This window comes from Bos grunniens, chromosome 15 (genome assembly GCF_055505025.1).
Source record: "Bos grunniens cultivar Pamir isolate PY7600 chromosome 15, Bosgru_T2T1.0, whole genome shotgun sequence".
Taxonomy (NCBI): domain Eukaryota; kingdom Metazoa; phylum Chordata; class Mammalia; order Artiodactyla; family Bovidae; genus Bos; species Bos grunniens.
In genome coordinates, this window is record NC_141179.1 from 3,931,482 (window position 1) to 3,947,616 (window position 16,135).

Here is a 16,135-nt window from a genome sequence, read left to right on the forward strand (position 1 = left end):
GGTTTGCTTGTTTGGTGAGCTGTTTGTATATTTTGAAGATTATTTTCAATTGCTTTCTTTGCAAATATTTTCTCCCATTCTAGGGTTGTCTTTTCAGTTTCTTTATCATTTCCTTTGGTGTGCAAATTTTGTTTAAGTTTAATTATGTCCCATTTATTTATTTTTATTTTCATTACTGTAGGAGGTGGGTAGAAACTGATCTTACTGCAATTTGTGTCAGAGTGTTCTGCCTGTTTTCCTCTAAAAGTTTTATAGTATCTAGCCTTACATTTAGGTCTTTAATTTATTTCATTTTTTTATGATGTTAGGAAATGTTCTAATTTTATCCTTTTATATGTAGCTGTTAAGTTTTCTTAGAACTACTTCTTAAAGAGATGGTTCTTGCTTCATTGTATATTCTGGTCTCCCTCATAGATTAAGGACCATAGGTGTGTGGATTTATCTCTGGACTTTCTGTCATTTTCCACTGATGTGTGTGACAGTATCCTGCTGTTTTGATTGCTGTAACTTTGTAGTAGAATCTGAAATCAGGGAGTCTGATTCTTCTGCTTTCTTAAGATTGCTTTTATTATTTGGGTCTTTTGTGTTTCCATACAGTGTAAAATATTTTGCATAATTCTGTGCAAAGTCCCATTGATAATCTCATGAGGAGTGCATTTAATCTGTAGATTGTTTTTGGTAGTATAGTCACTTTCACAATATTGATTCTTCCAATCCTAAAACATGGTATATCTCTTCATAATTTGTTTATGTGATTTTTACTTCTTTCTTCAATATCTTATAGTTTTCTGAGTATGGGTATTTTGCCTCCTTTGGTAAGTTTATTGCTAAACATTTTATTTATTTTGATGCAATGGTAAATGGAAAGGTTTCCTTGATTTCTTTCTGATCTTCTGTTAGTGTATAGGAATGCAAGAGACTTCTGTGTATTATTTTTGCAATTTGCCACCTTATCAAATTTGTTGATGAATTTTAGCAGTTTTCTGTTAAAAGTCTTTAGGATTTCCTATATGCAGTATTATGTCACCTGCAAACAGTGACACTTTTACCTCTTTTTTCCCCCCTCCAACTTGAATTCCCTTCCAAACCAAAACTATGCTGAATAAAACTGGCAAGACTGAACATCTTTGTCTTATTCCTGATCTTAGAGGAAGTGTGTTCTGTCTTAAAACAGCAGAATACATGTTCCTATCAAGTGCACATGGAACATTCTCCAGGACAGATCACATCTTGAGTTACAAATCAAACCTCAGTAAATTTAAGTAAATTGAAATATTAAGCATCTTTTTCTATCACAATACTATAAAAGTATAAATCAATTGCAGGGGAACAAAACCTAACACATGAACGATAAACAGTATGTTATTAAATAACCAATATATCACTGAAGAAATAAAAAAGGAAATCATAACATACCCAGAGGCAAATGACAATAAAAACTTGATGATCCAAAATCTATGAGATGCAGCAAAAGCAGTCCTAAGAGGGAAGCTTCAGATGAGATTAGATGAGATCATTCGCTCAGTCGTGTCCGACTCTTTGCGACCCCATGAATCGCAGCAGACCAGGCCTCCTTGTCCATCACCAACTCCTGGAGTTCACTCAGACTCACGTCCATCGAGTCAGTGATGCCATCCAGCCATCTCATTCTGTCATCCCCTTCTCCTCTTGCCCCCAATCCCTCCCAGCATCAGAGTCTTTTCCAATGAGTCAACTCTTCGCATGAGGTGGCCAAAGTACTGGAGTTTCAGCTTCAGCATCATTCCTTCCAAAGAAATCCCAGGGCTGATCTCCTTCAGAATGGACTGGTTGGATCTCCTTGCAGTCCAAGAGACTCTCAAGAGTCTTCTCCAACACCACAGTTCAAAAGCATCAATTCTTCGGTGCTCAGCCTTCTTCACAGTCCAACTCTCACATCCATATATGAGCACAGGAAAAACCATAGCCTTGACTAGACGAACCTTTGTTGGCAAAGTAATGTCTCTGCTTTTGAATATGCTATCTAGGTTGGTCATAACTTTCCTTCCAAGGAAAGTTATTTAATTTCATGGTGTGTTTTAATTTCATGGCTGCAGTCACCATCTGTAGTGATTTTGGAGCCCAGAAAAATAAAGTTTGACACTGTTTCCACTGTTTTCCTATCTATTTCCCATGAAGTGATGGAACCAAATGCCATGATCCTCGTTTTCTGAATGTTGAGCTTTAAGCCAACTTTTCCACTCTCCACTTTCACTTTCATTAAGAGGCTTTTTAGTTCCTCTTCACTTTCTGCCATAAGGGTGGTGTCATCTGCATATCTGAGGTTATTGATATTTCTCCCAGCAATCTTGATTCCAGCTTGTGTTTCTTCCAGTCCAGTGTTTCTCATGATGTACTCTGCATATAAGTTAAATAAACAGGGTGACAATATACAGCCTTGATGAACTCCTTTTGCTATTTGGAACCAGTCTGTTGTTCCATGTCCAGTTCTAACTGTTGCTTCCTGACCTGCATACAAATTTCTCAAGCGGCAGATCAGGTGGTATGGTATTCCCATCTCTTTCATAATTTTCCACAGTTTATTGTGATCCACACAGTCAAAGGCTTTGGCATAGTCAATCAAGGAGAAATAGATGCTTTTCTGGAACTCTCTTGCTTTTTCCATGATCCAGCAGATGTTGGCAATTTGATCTCTGGTTCCTCTGCCTTTTCTAAAACCAGCTTGAACATCAGGAAGTTCACGGTTCACATATTGCTGAAGCCTGGCTTGGAGAATTTTGAGCATTACTTCACTAGCATGTGAGATGAGTGCAATTGTGTGGTAGTTTGAGTATTCTTTGGCATGCCTTTCTTTGGGATTGGAATGAAAACTGACCTTTTCCAGTCCCGTGGCCACTGCTGAGTTTTCCAAATTTGCTGGCATATTGAGTGCAGTACTTTCACAGCATCAAGCTTATAACAATGCAAACTTACTTCAAGAACCAAGAAAAATTTCAAATAAACAACCTAATTTATTCATAAAACAACTTAAGAAAGAAGCACTAACAAAACCCAAAGTTAGCAGAAGGAATGAAATCATAAAGATCAAATCAGAAAAAATCAAATATAAATTAAAAAAACAATAGCAAAGGTCAATGAAACTAAAAGCTGGTTGTTTGAGAAGATAAACAAAATTGATAAATCTTTCACCAGACTTATCATGGAAAAAGGGGATAGGGCTCAAATCAATATAATTAGAAATGAACAAGGAAAAGTTACACTGGACTACACAGAAATACAAAAGATCATAAGAGTCCATTACAAGCAACAGTACACCAACAAAATTGACCACCTTGAAGAAACGGACACATTCTGAAAAGATACAACCTTCCAAGACAACAAGGAAGAAATAGAAAATATGAACAGACCAATCACAAGTACTGGCATTGAAATTGTGATAAAAAAATCTTCAAATAATAAAAAATCCAGGACCAGATGTCTTCACAGTTGAATCTTGTCAAACATTTACAGAAGAGTTAATACCTACCCTTCTGAAAGTTTTCCAGGAAATTTCAGAGGAAGGAAGAATAACAAGCTTATTTTATGAGGCCACCAGCACCCCAACTCTAAAATCAGACCAATAAATCACAAAAAAAGAAAATTCTAGGCCAACATCAGTGACAAACATAGGCACAAAATCCCCAGCAAAATGCTAGCAATCTGAATCTAACAACCCATTAAAAGGGTCATACACCATGATCAAATGGGCTTTATTCCAGGGATGTGAGAATTTTTCAATATCCACAAATCAGTCAGTGTGAAACATCACGTCAAAAAATTGAATAATAAAAACCACATGGTCATTTCAATAGATGCAGCAAAAGCTTTTGAAAAAATTCAAACCCATTTAGGATTAAAACAAAACAAAACAAAAAAACTCTCCAGAAAGTTGCCATAGAGGAACTTACCTGCCTCAACATAATAAAGGCCATATATGACAAATCCAGAGCAAACATCATTCTCATGTGCAATTTTCTGTGGGTACTTTGGTATCTATATATCTAGCAATAGGATTTCATATAGTAACATTGTTCATGTTTAAATTTTGAGGAAATGGCAACACATTTTCCAAAGTGGCTGCACTATTTTCCATTGCTACCAGTAATTCATGAGTTTCAATTGTGTAAATCCTCATCAATTCTTTTTATTATCTATTGGATAATAGCAATCCCAACAGATGTGAAATGGTATCTCACTGGGGTTTTGGTTGGAATTTCTCTTGTGGCTAACGCTGTTGAGCATGTATTGATGGGCTTACTGACAATTTGTAAGCTTACTATAGAGAAATATCTTTTAAGGTCTTTTGCACAATTTTTAATTTGATCTTTTATATTTTTATTCAGTTTTAAGTGTTCTTTGTATATTCTAAATACAACTCTCTTACCAAAAATATATTTGTTGACTGTTTTGTCCCCTTTTTGAGTTGTCTTTTCACTTTCTTGATGGTATTATTTGTAACACAAATGTTTTAACTTTAGTGTTAGCTGAATTTTCTGTTTTTTTTTCTACTGTCACTTGCACTTTTAGTATTATTAATGCCTAATCTAAGTTCAGAAAGATTTTATCCAATGATTTTAAGTGTTGTATAATTTTATCTCATACAATGAAGTTTATATTTCATTAGTCTGTGGGTATGGTGTGGCATAGAGGTCCACCCTCATCCTTTTACATGTGAACCTCCAATTGTTCTGCTCTCATTTATTAAAGACTACTTTTCCCCATTGAACTGTCTGGGAACCTTGTTGAAATGAGTTAATCATTAATGTAAAGTTTACTTCTGTACTCAGAATTCTATTCCATCTACATATTTATCTTTATACCAGTGCCACTCAGTCTTAATTAATTTAGTAATGTTTAAAAAGTGTGTGTTTCACTTCCGTAAGTGTGCTTCCAAAATTTGTTCTTTTTTCATGATTGTTTGACTATTTCAGAACCTTCAAATTTTCATATTAACTTAAGATCAGCTTGCCCATTCCTGAAAAAAAATGCAAGCTGAGTGTTTGATAGGGAATCTAATAATATTAAATCTTCTGATCAATAATCATTAGATATCTTTTCATTTATTTGGCTATTCTTTCATTTCTTTCAAAAATATTTAGCTTTCAGTGCATATATAGTCTTGTGCTTTTTTTATTTAAAATTTCACCAAAATATTTTTTTTATGCTATTGTGAGTAAAATTATTAGCTTCATTTTCAGAATCATCATTGCTAGTGTGTAAAAATATAATTCAATTTTTGTTTATTGATCTTGACTTTTGTAATCTTGATGAACTTCCTAATTCTAAAAGATTTTTGTGTATCTCTCATTTTCATAAACATATAAGAAGTGTCTACTGCCAAAAATATAGTTCTAGTTTTGCCAAATTTGTTTATATTTTCAAACAACTATCTCTTCTTTTTATTAATCACTTTTTTTAGCTTTCCTATTCTGAGTTTCCTTTGATTCTTTTCTGATTTTTGTTATTACTATTTTTCTGCTTACTTGAACTTAGTTCATTCTTCTTTTTTCTAGTTTATTGATGTATAAATTTAGATTTTGTATTAATATTCGATATATTTCATTTTTTCTTAATGTAGACATTTTATTTCTGTACACTTCTCTCTTAGAACTGCTTTTGCCATATCTTATAGATTTTGGCATATTGTGTTTTCACTGTCAGTTGTTTCAAGATATTTCTAGGGTTCTCTTCTGATTTCTTTTTCAAAATTGTTCAGCAATATATTTTTTTTTAATTTCCACATAATTGTGAATTATTCAGCTTTGCTTCTGTTATTGATTTCTAGTTCCATACCATTGTGGTTAGAAAAATAATTTGTATGATTTTAATATTCTTAAAGACTTATTTGTTGACCTCTCCTATGTTCTTTTCTGGAGAACGTGCATGTGAGCTTCAGGAAAATGTCTATTCTCCTACTATTGGATGAATGTTCTGTACATGTCTATATATATTTTGTCTCAAGTATGGTTCAAGACAAATGATTTCTTGTTGATTTCTGTCATTTTTCAATTTGGGTCATTGAAATCCCCTACTGCCATTATATTGTTATCTATTTCTTCCTTCAGATATTTTAATATTTTTAATATAAATATATGCTTTGGTCTTGGATGCACATCTATTTAGATTGACATATATTCCTGATGAATTGACTTCCTTATGAAGTCACTCAGTCATGTCTGACCCTTTGTGACCCTGTGGACTATAGCCCGTCAGGCTCTTCCATCCATGGGATTTTCCAGGCAAAAATACTGGAGTGGGTTGCTATTTCCTTCTCCGGGGATGTTCCCAACCCAGGGATTGAACTCAGGTCTCAGCATTGTAGGCAGACTTTTTACCTTCTGAGCCAAAGTGAAAGTGAGTCACTCTGCTGTCCTTTGGTTTTCACTTTCATGGAATACTAACTGATCTGCATTTATTGATGCTGTGATTGTTGTTCACCTCCTCTAATTGCTAGCTGATTTGTCATATTATCAATGATGCCCCAATGCATAAATTGTTAAACAATTATAGAATTAAATTTTATCTCCTTTTCAGGTAGTTCTTGAGTCTAGGGTTTAAGTACTTCCAGAAGTACTCTTTTTAGTTGTCTCTTCCTCTAGTTTGTCTGCTAAATATTTGGCTGGTGTATCTTGCTGCTTTTCTAGAGCTAGTAGTCTTTTCTTAATTGTAAACTGCTAAAATCTCCATTGTTTCTGGAAGCGACCTTTAATTTGAAATTTTTCATGCTTAGTTCCAAATAGTCAGTCTCCTTGCTGAACTAGTTATTTTTAATGCTTGAATCTCTGCTGGGTCTAAATTGTACACTAACACTCTGAACCTGCAAAGTGGAAACAATGTTTTCCGCCCTTGAATTGACCTCCTGCTCTGTGAGGGAGGCACTAGGCAGGGGCAGTAGCTCCGGTCTTCTTGAATTATCTTTCTCAGCATAAAGCCTCTGCTCATTCAGCAAGCTGGGGCAAGGGTAGGCAGGACTCAGTGTTCTTGGCTTGTGCACCCAGCTCTAGCATAATGCTTTTGTCTTATGAGTTGGTAGCTGAATAGAAAATGTGTGCCCAGGTCTCTCAGTTCCTCTTGTCTAGAATAGAGCTCTTCCAAAACAAAGATGAGGGGAACAAAAAGTGCTGGGATTCTAACCTTCCCAAAGAAAGAATCCAAACTCTTTTATTGGAAGCTGGCAGGAGAAGAAGTCCCATTCTCTTTTATCTCTTATTTTCTGCTTATAGTGGGGCTCCGAACATGCTGAGCTACAGATGGGCTGAAAGTGAGTTCTGCTTCTTCAAATTCAGAATACACCCCAATTTTTACCATAATTTAATGGATTTTCTTCATTAAATATTTCTCAATTTTCTATATGTTATTAGGATAATTCCAGAGATTTAAAATGGCTATTTGTAATTTCTGTCTTATTGAAGAGAAAGTTTTTGATCCTCCTTAAGTTTATTATTCTGCAATTGTTTGTTTCTAAACCATATAATTTTAAATAAAAATCACATTTTCTAATTCCAAATCCTTCAAAATTTCTTTAGAAAAACAAATGTTTAATTAATTTTCTCCTGGATAATACAGACATTTCTCCGATTAGTATGTATTTTCCTGGGAAAAATTTTTCAACATTGTAGTTTAATGAGATAGGGTATATCACAAAATTCTCATAATTAATTTCAAAGGTAAATTAATTTTCATTCAAGGTATACTATGTTGCTCACCAGTTTTCATTTAGTTAATGTGATTAGAAATAGGAGAATACAACAGCTGATTGGAGGCCTGTGATTTTAAGATCAAAATACTTCTTCACAGATCTCCAACTTCCTATCTGCTTTGGTCGCATGGTTGTGGCTATAATTTTGATCTTTTGTAACTATAACTCCTTTCAGATTCCTACTGCTAGTTCTCCTATGACTGGCAATAGTTTATCTCTCTACCTTGAAGGAGCTTTTCACTATTGCCAATCTGCAAAACTTCATTATCTCTTGTTGGTTCAACTATAAAGAGTCTCTTACTTAAATTCACTTCAAAATATCAGTTAAAAATGCTATTTTCTTTTTCCTAATGCAACTGTGACTTGTTTGCTTGGTAATTGGTTCTCGGTCAAAGTAAAACTGTTAACTTCAAGGTAAGCAAATGTGATTACAGATCAGCTTCCTATTTTAAAAGTTTCCTGATATGGACTGTGGTTTAGATCATAAATTCCTTATTGCAAAATTCAGACTTAAATTGAAGAAAGTAGGGGAAACCGCTAGGCCATTCAGGTATGACCTAAATTAAATCCCTTATAATTATGCAGTGGAAGTGACAAACAGATTCAATGGATTAAATCTGATAAACAGAGTGCCTGAAGAACTATGGATGGAGGTTCATAACATTGTACATGGTAAGGAGGCTTTACAAATAGCTCAGAATAGAAGAGAAGTGAAAGGCAAAGGAGAAAATGAAAGATATACCCATCTGAATGCAGAGTTCCAAAGAAGAGCAAAGAGAGAAAATAAAGTCTTAAGAAGACAATGCAAAGAAATAGAGGAAAACAATAGAATGGGAAAGATTAGAGTTTTCATCAAGAACATTAGAGATAACAAGGGAGAATTTCATGCAATAATGGGCACAATAAAGGGCATAAATGGAATGGGCCTACTAGAAGCAGAAGATATTAAGATGAAGTGGTAAGAATACCCAGAAAAATTACATGAAAGATTACATGAAAATTACATGAAAAATCATGATAATTACATGATTATCACACCAGATAATCATGATGGTGTGATCACTCACCTAGAGCCAGACTTCCTGGAGTGCAAAGTCAAGTGGGCCTTAGGAAACATCACTATGAACAAAACTAGTGGAGGTGATAGAATTCCAATTGAGCTATTTTAAATCCTAAAAGATGATGCTGTGAAAGTGCTGCACTCAATATGCCCACAAATTTGGAAAACTCAGCAGTGGCCACAGGACTGGAAAGGGTCAGTTTTCATTTCAATCCCAAAGAAACACAATGCCAAAGAATGTTAAATATCACGCAATTGCACTCATTTCACATGCTAGAAAAGTAATGTTAAAAATTCTCCAAGCAAGGCTTAAACAGTACATCAACCACGAACTTCCAATGTTCACGTTGGATTAAAAAAAGGGAGAGGAACCAAAAGATCAAATAGCCAACATCCATTGGATCATAGAAAAAGCAATAGAATTCAAGGGAAAAAAAAAAATCTACTTCTTCTCCATTGACTACATTAAGGCCTTTGACTGTGTGGATTACAGCAAACTGTAGAAAATTGTTAAAGACATTGAGATACTAGACTACCTTACCTGCCTCATGAGAAATCTATATGCTGGACAAGAAGCAATGGTTAGAACCAGACATGGAATAAAGGACTGGTTCAAAATTTGGAAAGTCTGTATATTTGGTCAAGCCTGTATATTTTCTTTCACCCTACTTATTTAATTTATATGCAGAGTACATCATGTGAAATGCTGGACTGGATGAAGCACAAGCTGGAATCAAGATTGGAGGGAGAAATATCAATAACCACAGATATGCAGATGACACCACCCTTATGGCAGAAAGTGAAGAAAAACTAAAGAGCCTCTTGATGACAGTGAAAGGGGAGAGTGAAAAGGCTGGCTTAAAGCTCAACATTCAAAAAACTGAGATCATGGCATCCAGCCACATCACTTCATAGCAAATAGATGGGAAAACAATGTAAACAGTGAGAAACTTCATTTTCTCGGTCTTCAGAAACACTGCAGATGGTGCCTGCAGCCATGAAACTAAAAGACACTTGCTCTTTGGAAGAAAAGCTATGACAAACATAGACAGCATATTAAAAAGCAGAGACATTACTTTGCTGACAAAGGTCCATCTAGTCAAAACTATGGTTTTTCCAGTAGTCATGTATGGATGTGAGAGTTGAACTATAAAGTGCTGGGAGCCAGCGTGAGGAACTCTGCCCATGGCAAAGGTCATGAGGAAGGAGACTCGGCATATGCAAAGGCAGGATCGAGCCTCAGGTGTCCCCCTGGAAATTCTCGAGCATCTACCCCCAAAACCAGAGTCTGCCTACTTTACTGCTTTGTGCTCTCACCTACACCTCTGACTTTATGAGGGGCTGTCCCCCACCACCTCTCTCTGAAAAAGAGTTAACTTACAGCTCCAGTTAATAAAGTTCCTGGGCGTGACAAGAGTGTTTCAACCTACAAACTCCTTTGGAAGTCCTCTAGCCTGCCTGAATAGGTTCTTCTGGCCACATGTGATTGTTCAGAGACTCCCAGCTGTAAGAGGCATGAGATGTTCTAAACTGTCTAAATACAGATTCCTTTGAGCAGTTAAAAGATTGATTAGAAATTGTATTGGTGAAGGGTTTTTCACTTGTTGGGCCAATGTTTGCTGCTAAGTTTCCATATCCCTTACGTACTGTGTCCCTGGCAGTGTATTGATTAATATAATTGGATTATAGGAATGTAAGTAGTAGCTTTAATGTTTGTAACCTTGGACCCTTGAGTTAATTCTTTTCTTGTTATAGCCCACCACACCTTTGCCCTATAGGAATGAAACTTTATCTAATGCTTTCAGAGGGTGGTGCCTAACTTTAGAATAATCACCTTTAGAGAAAAAAAAGGTTTCTGAAGAAAGGATCTTAAAATGTTAACAGGCTTCCTGGCCAGAAGATGATGTAAATCACCTAAACTTTTGCATATGATAAGTTTGAAAGCCTGGCTTCGATTAGGATCAAGGACTGCTGTCCTTGCATGACTCTACTCCTTCCTCCATTATCCTCTATGCACAACTTAAGGTATAAAAACTACTTTGGAAAATAAAGTGCCGGCCTTGTTCACCGAAACTTGATCTCCCTATGTCGTTCTTTCTCTCACCTTCTGGCTGAATTCCCATCTGGAACGTGGAGGCTTGTCAAGCCTACTAATTTTGCCTGGGCTTCTAAGATCTGACCGGGGAGGCCTTAGTGTCTCCTGTCCTTCGGGAGAATGGGAGGACACCTGCAGCCTACGTAGGTGACGCAAATTCCTTATTTTGGAATTTTATTAACTTTCCATGTAAACCAAGTTATTCAGCCTCTTTCTCCACTGAATTTTTCTCACTGAGCTATCCTTATTTGACCACTCTTCATATCCTTAATTCTATTGTATCCTGATCGCCGAAGCCGTCTCCCCTTTGAAATCCCTGAATCCACCAGGGCTAGACCCCGGTAATAAAGAAAGCTGAGCACTGAAAAATTAATGCTTTTTAACTGGGTGTTGGAGATGACTACTCTTGAGAGCCCCTTGGGCTGAAAAGAGATCAAAAGAGTTAATACTAAATAAAATCAGTCCTGAATATTCATTGGAAGGACTGATGCTAAAACTGAAGCTCCAATACTCTAGTCACCTGATGCAAAGAACTGACTCATTAGAAAAGACCCTTATGTTGGGAAAGATTGAAGGCAGGAGGAGAAGGGGATGACAGAGGATGAGATGGTTGAATGACCTCACCAACTTGATGGACGTGAGTTTGAGCAAGCTCCAGGAGTTGGTGATGGACAGGGGAGCCTACCATGCTCCATGGGGTTGGAAATTGTTGGATATGACTGAGAGATTGAACTGAACTGAAGGTACATTCACTGTCTTTTCATAGACTGCTGGCTACTTTGAAGAACCCAGAATCAGTCATTGTTCTTAGTTGTTGCAACAGACAACTTAGTTGCTGCAGCAACAACAAGAGGCATATTTAAACATAAAACAATGAATTTATCAAAAAGGTGTTATATAACTGGCTGAAACTCCAGGAAGCCAAGATAATTGGAACTGGAAAATTCAGGCAGAAATTTAGGAGGAACAGAGGCATCAAAATCAACAACACTAGTTCAATCAGAAAACTCTTGCATTTTCCACAAAGCATAGGCACCTTGGGGTGCAGTGCTTTCATTGTTGATGCTGAAAAGTGGACACTGTGCTTTGCTGCCTCTAACCTCAAGCATTTGCCCCTGTTACTGATGCTGTACACTGACATAATGGGTTCCTTGTCCTTGTCTCTAGGTTCCAAGTCCGAAGTTGCTGAATTGGATTGGCAGAAATGATATTTTATCCCATGTCCTGAGAACACTATCTGGCAGTTTCAGCTTAAATTCAACTCATACTTAAATTAATACTCACTATGTAAAGAATTCAACTAATTCCTTCAACTATTACTCACAGGGAAGGAACTGCCCAGCTATAAAAAGGGAAGGGGATGTTTGTCATAGGGAACATGATACATATCCATTGTTATGTGCCTATTTGTCAAACAAGCTTTTAACAGCTGTTAACTACTTTTCACAGTACAGTGATGCAAAAACAAAATGAAAAAAACTTTGTATACTTCAAAAGCAAAAGTAGAATGAAAAACTCCACCCTAATGCATTACACCATCTTTCATGAAACTAATATATATTCTCGCTTTCCACCAAAAAGGGGAACTCAAAATCTCATCAGTAACTGCATCCAGTCAGAGCGCCAGTATTTCAGGGGAAATGTCAACTACTCTTTTTTTTTTTTTTTTTTCGTGACTTCAACATGCCTTGCTATTTTAAAACTATAGAATTCTCACCACAAATGTGCCCTATAGAAAACACTAAGGGAAATGTAGCAAAAAAAAAGAAAAGGGGGGAGGGGGAAAGAATAAAACTATATATATATATTATATATAATATATATATATATTTTTTTTTTTTTCATCTCTTTGGGATTCTTTGCTTACTGAAAAGAATCCCACTTACGGGCCAGAGGAGGAGGAGGTGGGGAAGGCGCAGGAAATGGAGGAGGCGCCGACTTCCCCTCCCATGAGCCCTCGCAGTTGTCTGCGCTCTGCTCTGTACCAGTTTGGGGAAGTTGCCCGAGCCCTGTGTCTCCCAGATGTGCGACCTCATTGAGCCACAGCCAGACGAGAAGACGGGCAAGATGAAGAAGTTTCTGAGAACTTTGTCGGACAGTTTCGGCTGCATTGCCTTGAAGAAAGAGGACACCACCTTTAGTGAGATATATTTCACAAAGATGGCCACACGGAACTGCCCTGGAATGGACTCAGTAATCAAACCCGTGGACACAATTCCTGAGGATAAGAAAGTCAGAGTTCAGAGGACACAAAGCACTTTTGACCTGTTTGAGAAACCCACGAATCAAGTAAAGAGGGTGCATTCTGAGAACAATGCTTGCATTAACTTAAATAAGAGCTCCTCCGCTGGCAGAGTCTCCTAAAGTTCGGGGCATTCCAGCCTGCCCCAGTTCACCAGCAAGTCCCAAATTTGGAAAATCTGACTCACACGGAAAACTGTAAAAGCTAGGGGAAGGATCTTATGTTACAGTATACAAAGGGAAAAGCAAGGTGAATGGAAAGTTTGTAGCCCTGAAGATCAGGCTGTGGGAAGAAGGTACACCTTTTACAGCTATCAGGGAAGAAGACTCTTGAGAGTACCTTGGACAACAGGGAGATCAAACCAGTCAATCTTAAAGGAAATCAACCTGAATACTCCTTGGAAGGACGGATGCTTAAGCTGAAGCTCCAATCTTTCGGCCACCTGATGAGAAGAGTGGACTCGTTGGAGAAGACCCTGATGCTAGCAACAATTGTGGCCAGGAGGAGAAGGGAATGATAGAGGATGAGATGGTTGGATTGCACCCTGGACTCAATGCACATGAATTTGAGAAAACTCTGGGAGGTGGTGAAGGACAGGGAAGCCTGGCATACAGAAGTCTATGGGGTCGCAAAGAGTTGGAAACGACTGAGTAACTGAACAAGGACAAAATAGTGACTTTGAAAAACATTTTGACACCTTTTTTTTAAAGTAGAATGTTAAATTACCATATGTGCTAGCATTTTCATTCCTGGGAATCTACCCAGGAGAAAGGAAAACACTTCCAGACAAAGACACATATGTGAATGTTCCTAATGTTACTGTCACAATAGGCAAAATCAAGAAATAATCTCAATGTTCATCAACTGTTGAGTTGATACACAAAATGTCAAATATCCATACAGTGATTCAGAAGGAGCTATCTACAGGTAATATGCTTGATGATATGCTTCAATATGTTTGAACCTTGAAAGCATTTATGCCCAGTTATATAAGCCTGGTTGAACTTTCAAGGTGGTGCTAGTAGTAAATAACCCTCCTGCCAATGCAGGAGACTTAAAAGATGTGGGTTCCATCCCTGAGTCAGGAAGATCCCCTGGAGAAGGTCATGGCAACCCACTTCAGTATTCTTTCCTGGAAAATCCCATGGAAAGAGGAACCTGGCAGGCTACAGTCCACGGGGTTGTACAGTCGGATACAACTGAAGCAACTTAGCATTCACTGAAGTGGCTAGAGTGACTAAAACTTTTCTTCAATTCATGAAAAACATGCTCCACCTATATATTTCCCAAACCTGAGGATTTCTCCCTTTATTTTTTTCAGTATTTTCAGAGTCACATATGACTGAGTGTCCCTTTATTTTTTTCAGTGTTTTCAGAGTTGGACACGAATGAGTGACTAAGCATAGCATAGCATAGCATAGATATTACTAGACTACCTAAATTGGGCTTAGCTTGTGGCTCAGTCAGTAAAGTATCTGCCTGCAATGAGGGTGACCCGGGTTTGATTCCTGGGTCAGGAAGATCCTCTGAAGAAGGAAATGGCCACCTACTCCAATATTCTTGCCTGGAGAATTCCATGAACAGAGGAGCCTGGTGGGTTGAAGTTCATGGGATTACAGAGAGTCAGATAAGACTGAGTGACTAACACACATTTTTCTATTTTTAATTTTTATTGGAGTGCAATTGCTTTACAATATTATGTTAGTCTTTTGCTGTACAACAAAGTGAATCAGACATAAGCATTCATATATCTACTCTTTTTATGGTTTCTTTATCATTTAGGTCACCACAGAGCACTGAGCAGAGTTCCTTGTGCTATACTGCAGGTCACCATTAGTTGTATATTTTATATATATTAGTCTATCCAATCTCGCAATTCATCCCACTCCACTCTCCCTACCTCACTTGGTAACAATAAATATGCTCTCTGTAACAGTCTATTTCTGCTTTGCATATAACTTCATTTCTACCATTTTTCTATGTATAAGTGATATTATACAGTGTCTGTTTTTCTCTGACTTGCTTCACTCTATGACAGCCTCAAGGTTCATTGACAACTCTGCAAATGGCACTATGTTCCTCATTATGTCTGAGTTACATTCCACTGAATACATATACCATGTCGTCTTTATCCATCTTCTGTCAATGCGCATTTAGGCTCCATCCAGGTCTTAGCTACTACAAATAGTGCTGCAACAAACATCGGGGTGCATGTGTCCTTTCGAATTATGTTTTCTCTGAATATATACCTAAGAGTGAGAGTTCTATGCTATATGGTAGCTTGATTTTTAGTATATTAAGGAACCTCTGGACTGTTCTTTATAGTGGCTATACCAGTTTACATTTCCACCAACAGCGTACAAATGTACTCTTTTCACCACATCCTCCCCAGCGTCTATTGTTTGATGATTTTTGATGATGGCCATTCTGACCATTGTGAGATGATACTAGTTGTATTGTACTGTTGTAATTTGTGTTTCTCTAATAATTAAGGATGTAGATCATCTTTTAAGATACTTTTGTATGTCTTCTCTGAAGAAATTTCTACTTAGCTCTTCTGTCAATTTTGTGACTATTATTATTGTTGTTCAGTTGCTCAGTCATATCTAACTCTTTGAAACTCCTATATTGTGTTTTTTCTTTAATATTGGGCTGCATTAGCTGTTTGATTGTTTTGAAGAATAATCTCCTGTCAGCTTTTTCATTTCCAAATATTTTCTCCCATTCTGAAGGCTGTCTTTTCATTTTGTTTATGGTTTCCTTTCTTTTGAAAAACATTTAAGTTTACCTGGGCCTCCTTTTTTTAAAAAATTATCTTTTCGTTACTCTAGGAGGTGGGTCAAAAAAGAGCTTACTGAAATTTATGTCAAAGAGTATGCAACCTATGTTTTCCTCTAACAATTTTTAATATCCAACATTACATTTAGGTATTTAATCCATCTTGTGTTTATTAATTTTAATTTAAATGTATTTATTTTAATTAGAGGCTGATTACTTTACAACATTGTATTGCTAATACAT

The 16,135-nt window shown here is 36.8% G+C and overlaps 1 pseudogene; it reads right to left on the minus strand.

Moving 5' to 3' along the window:
- LOC147357263 (RNA-binding protein EWS-like) overlaps positions 1 to 15,540 on the minus strand; it is a 31,298-nt pseudogene extending 15,758 nt beyond the window's left edge.
- Positions 15,541 to 16,135: the final 595 nt, after the last annotated feature.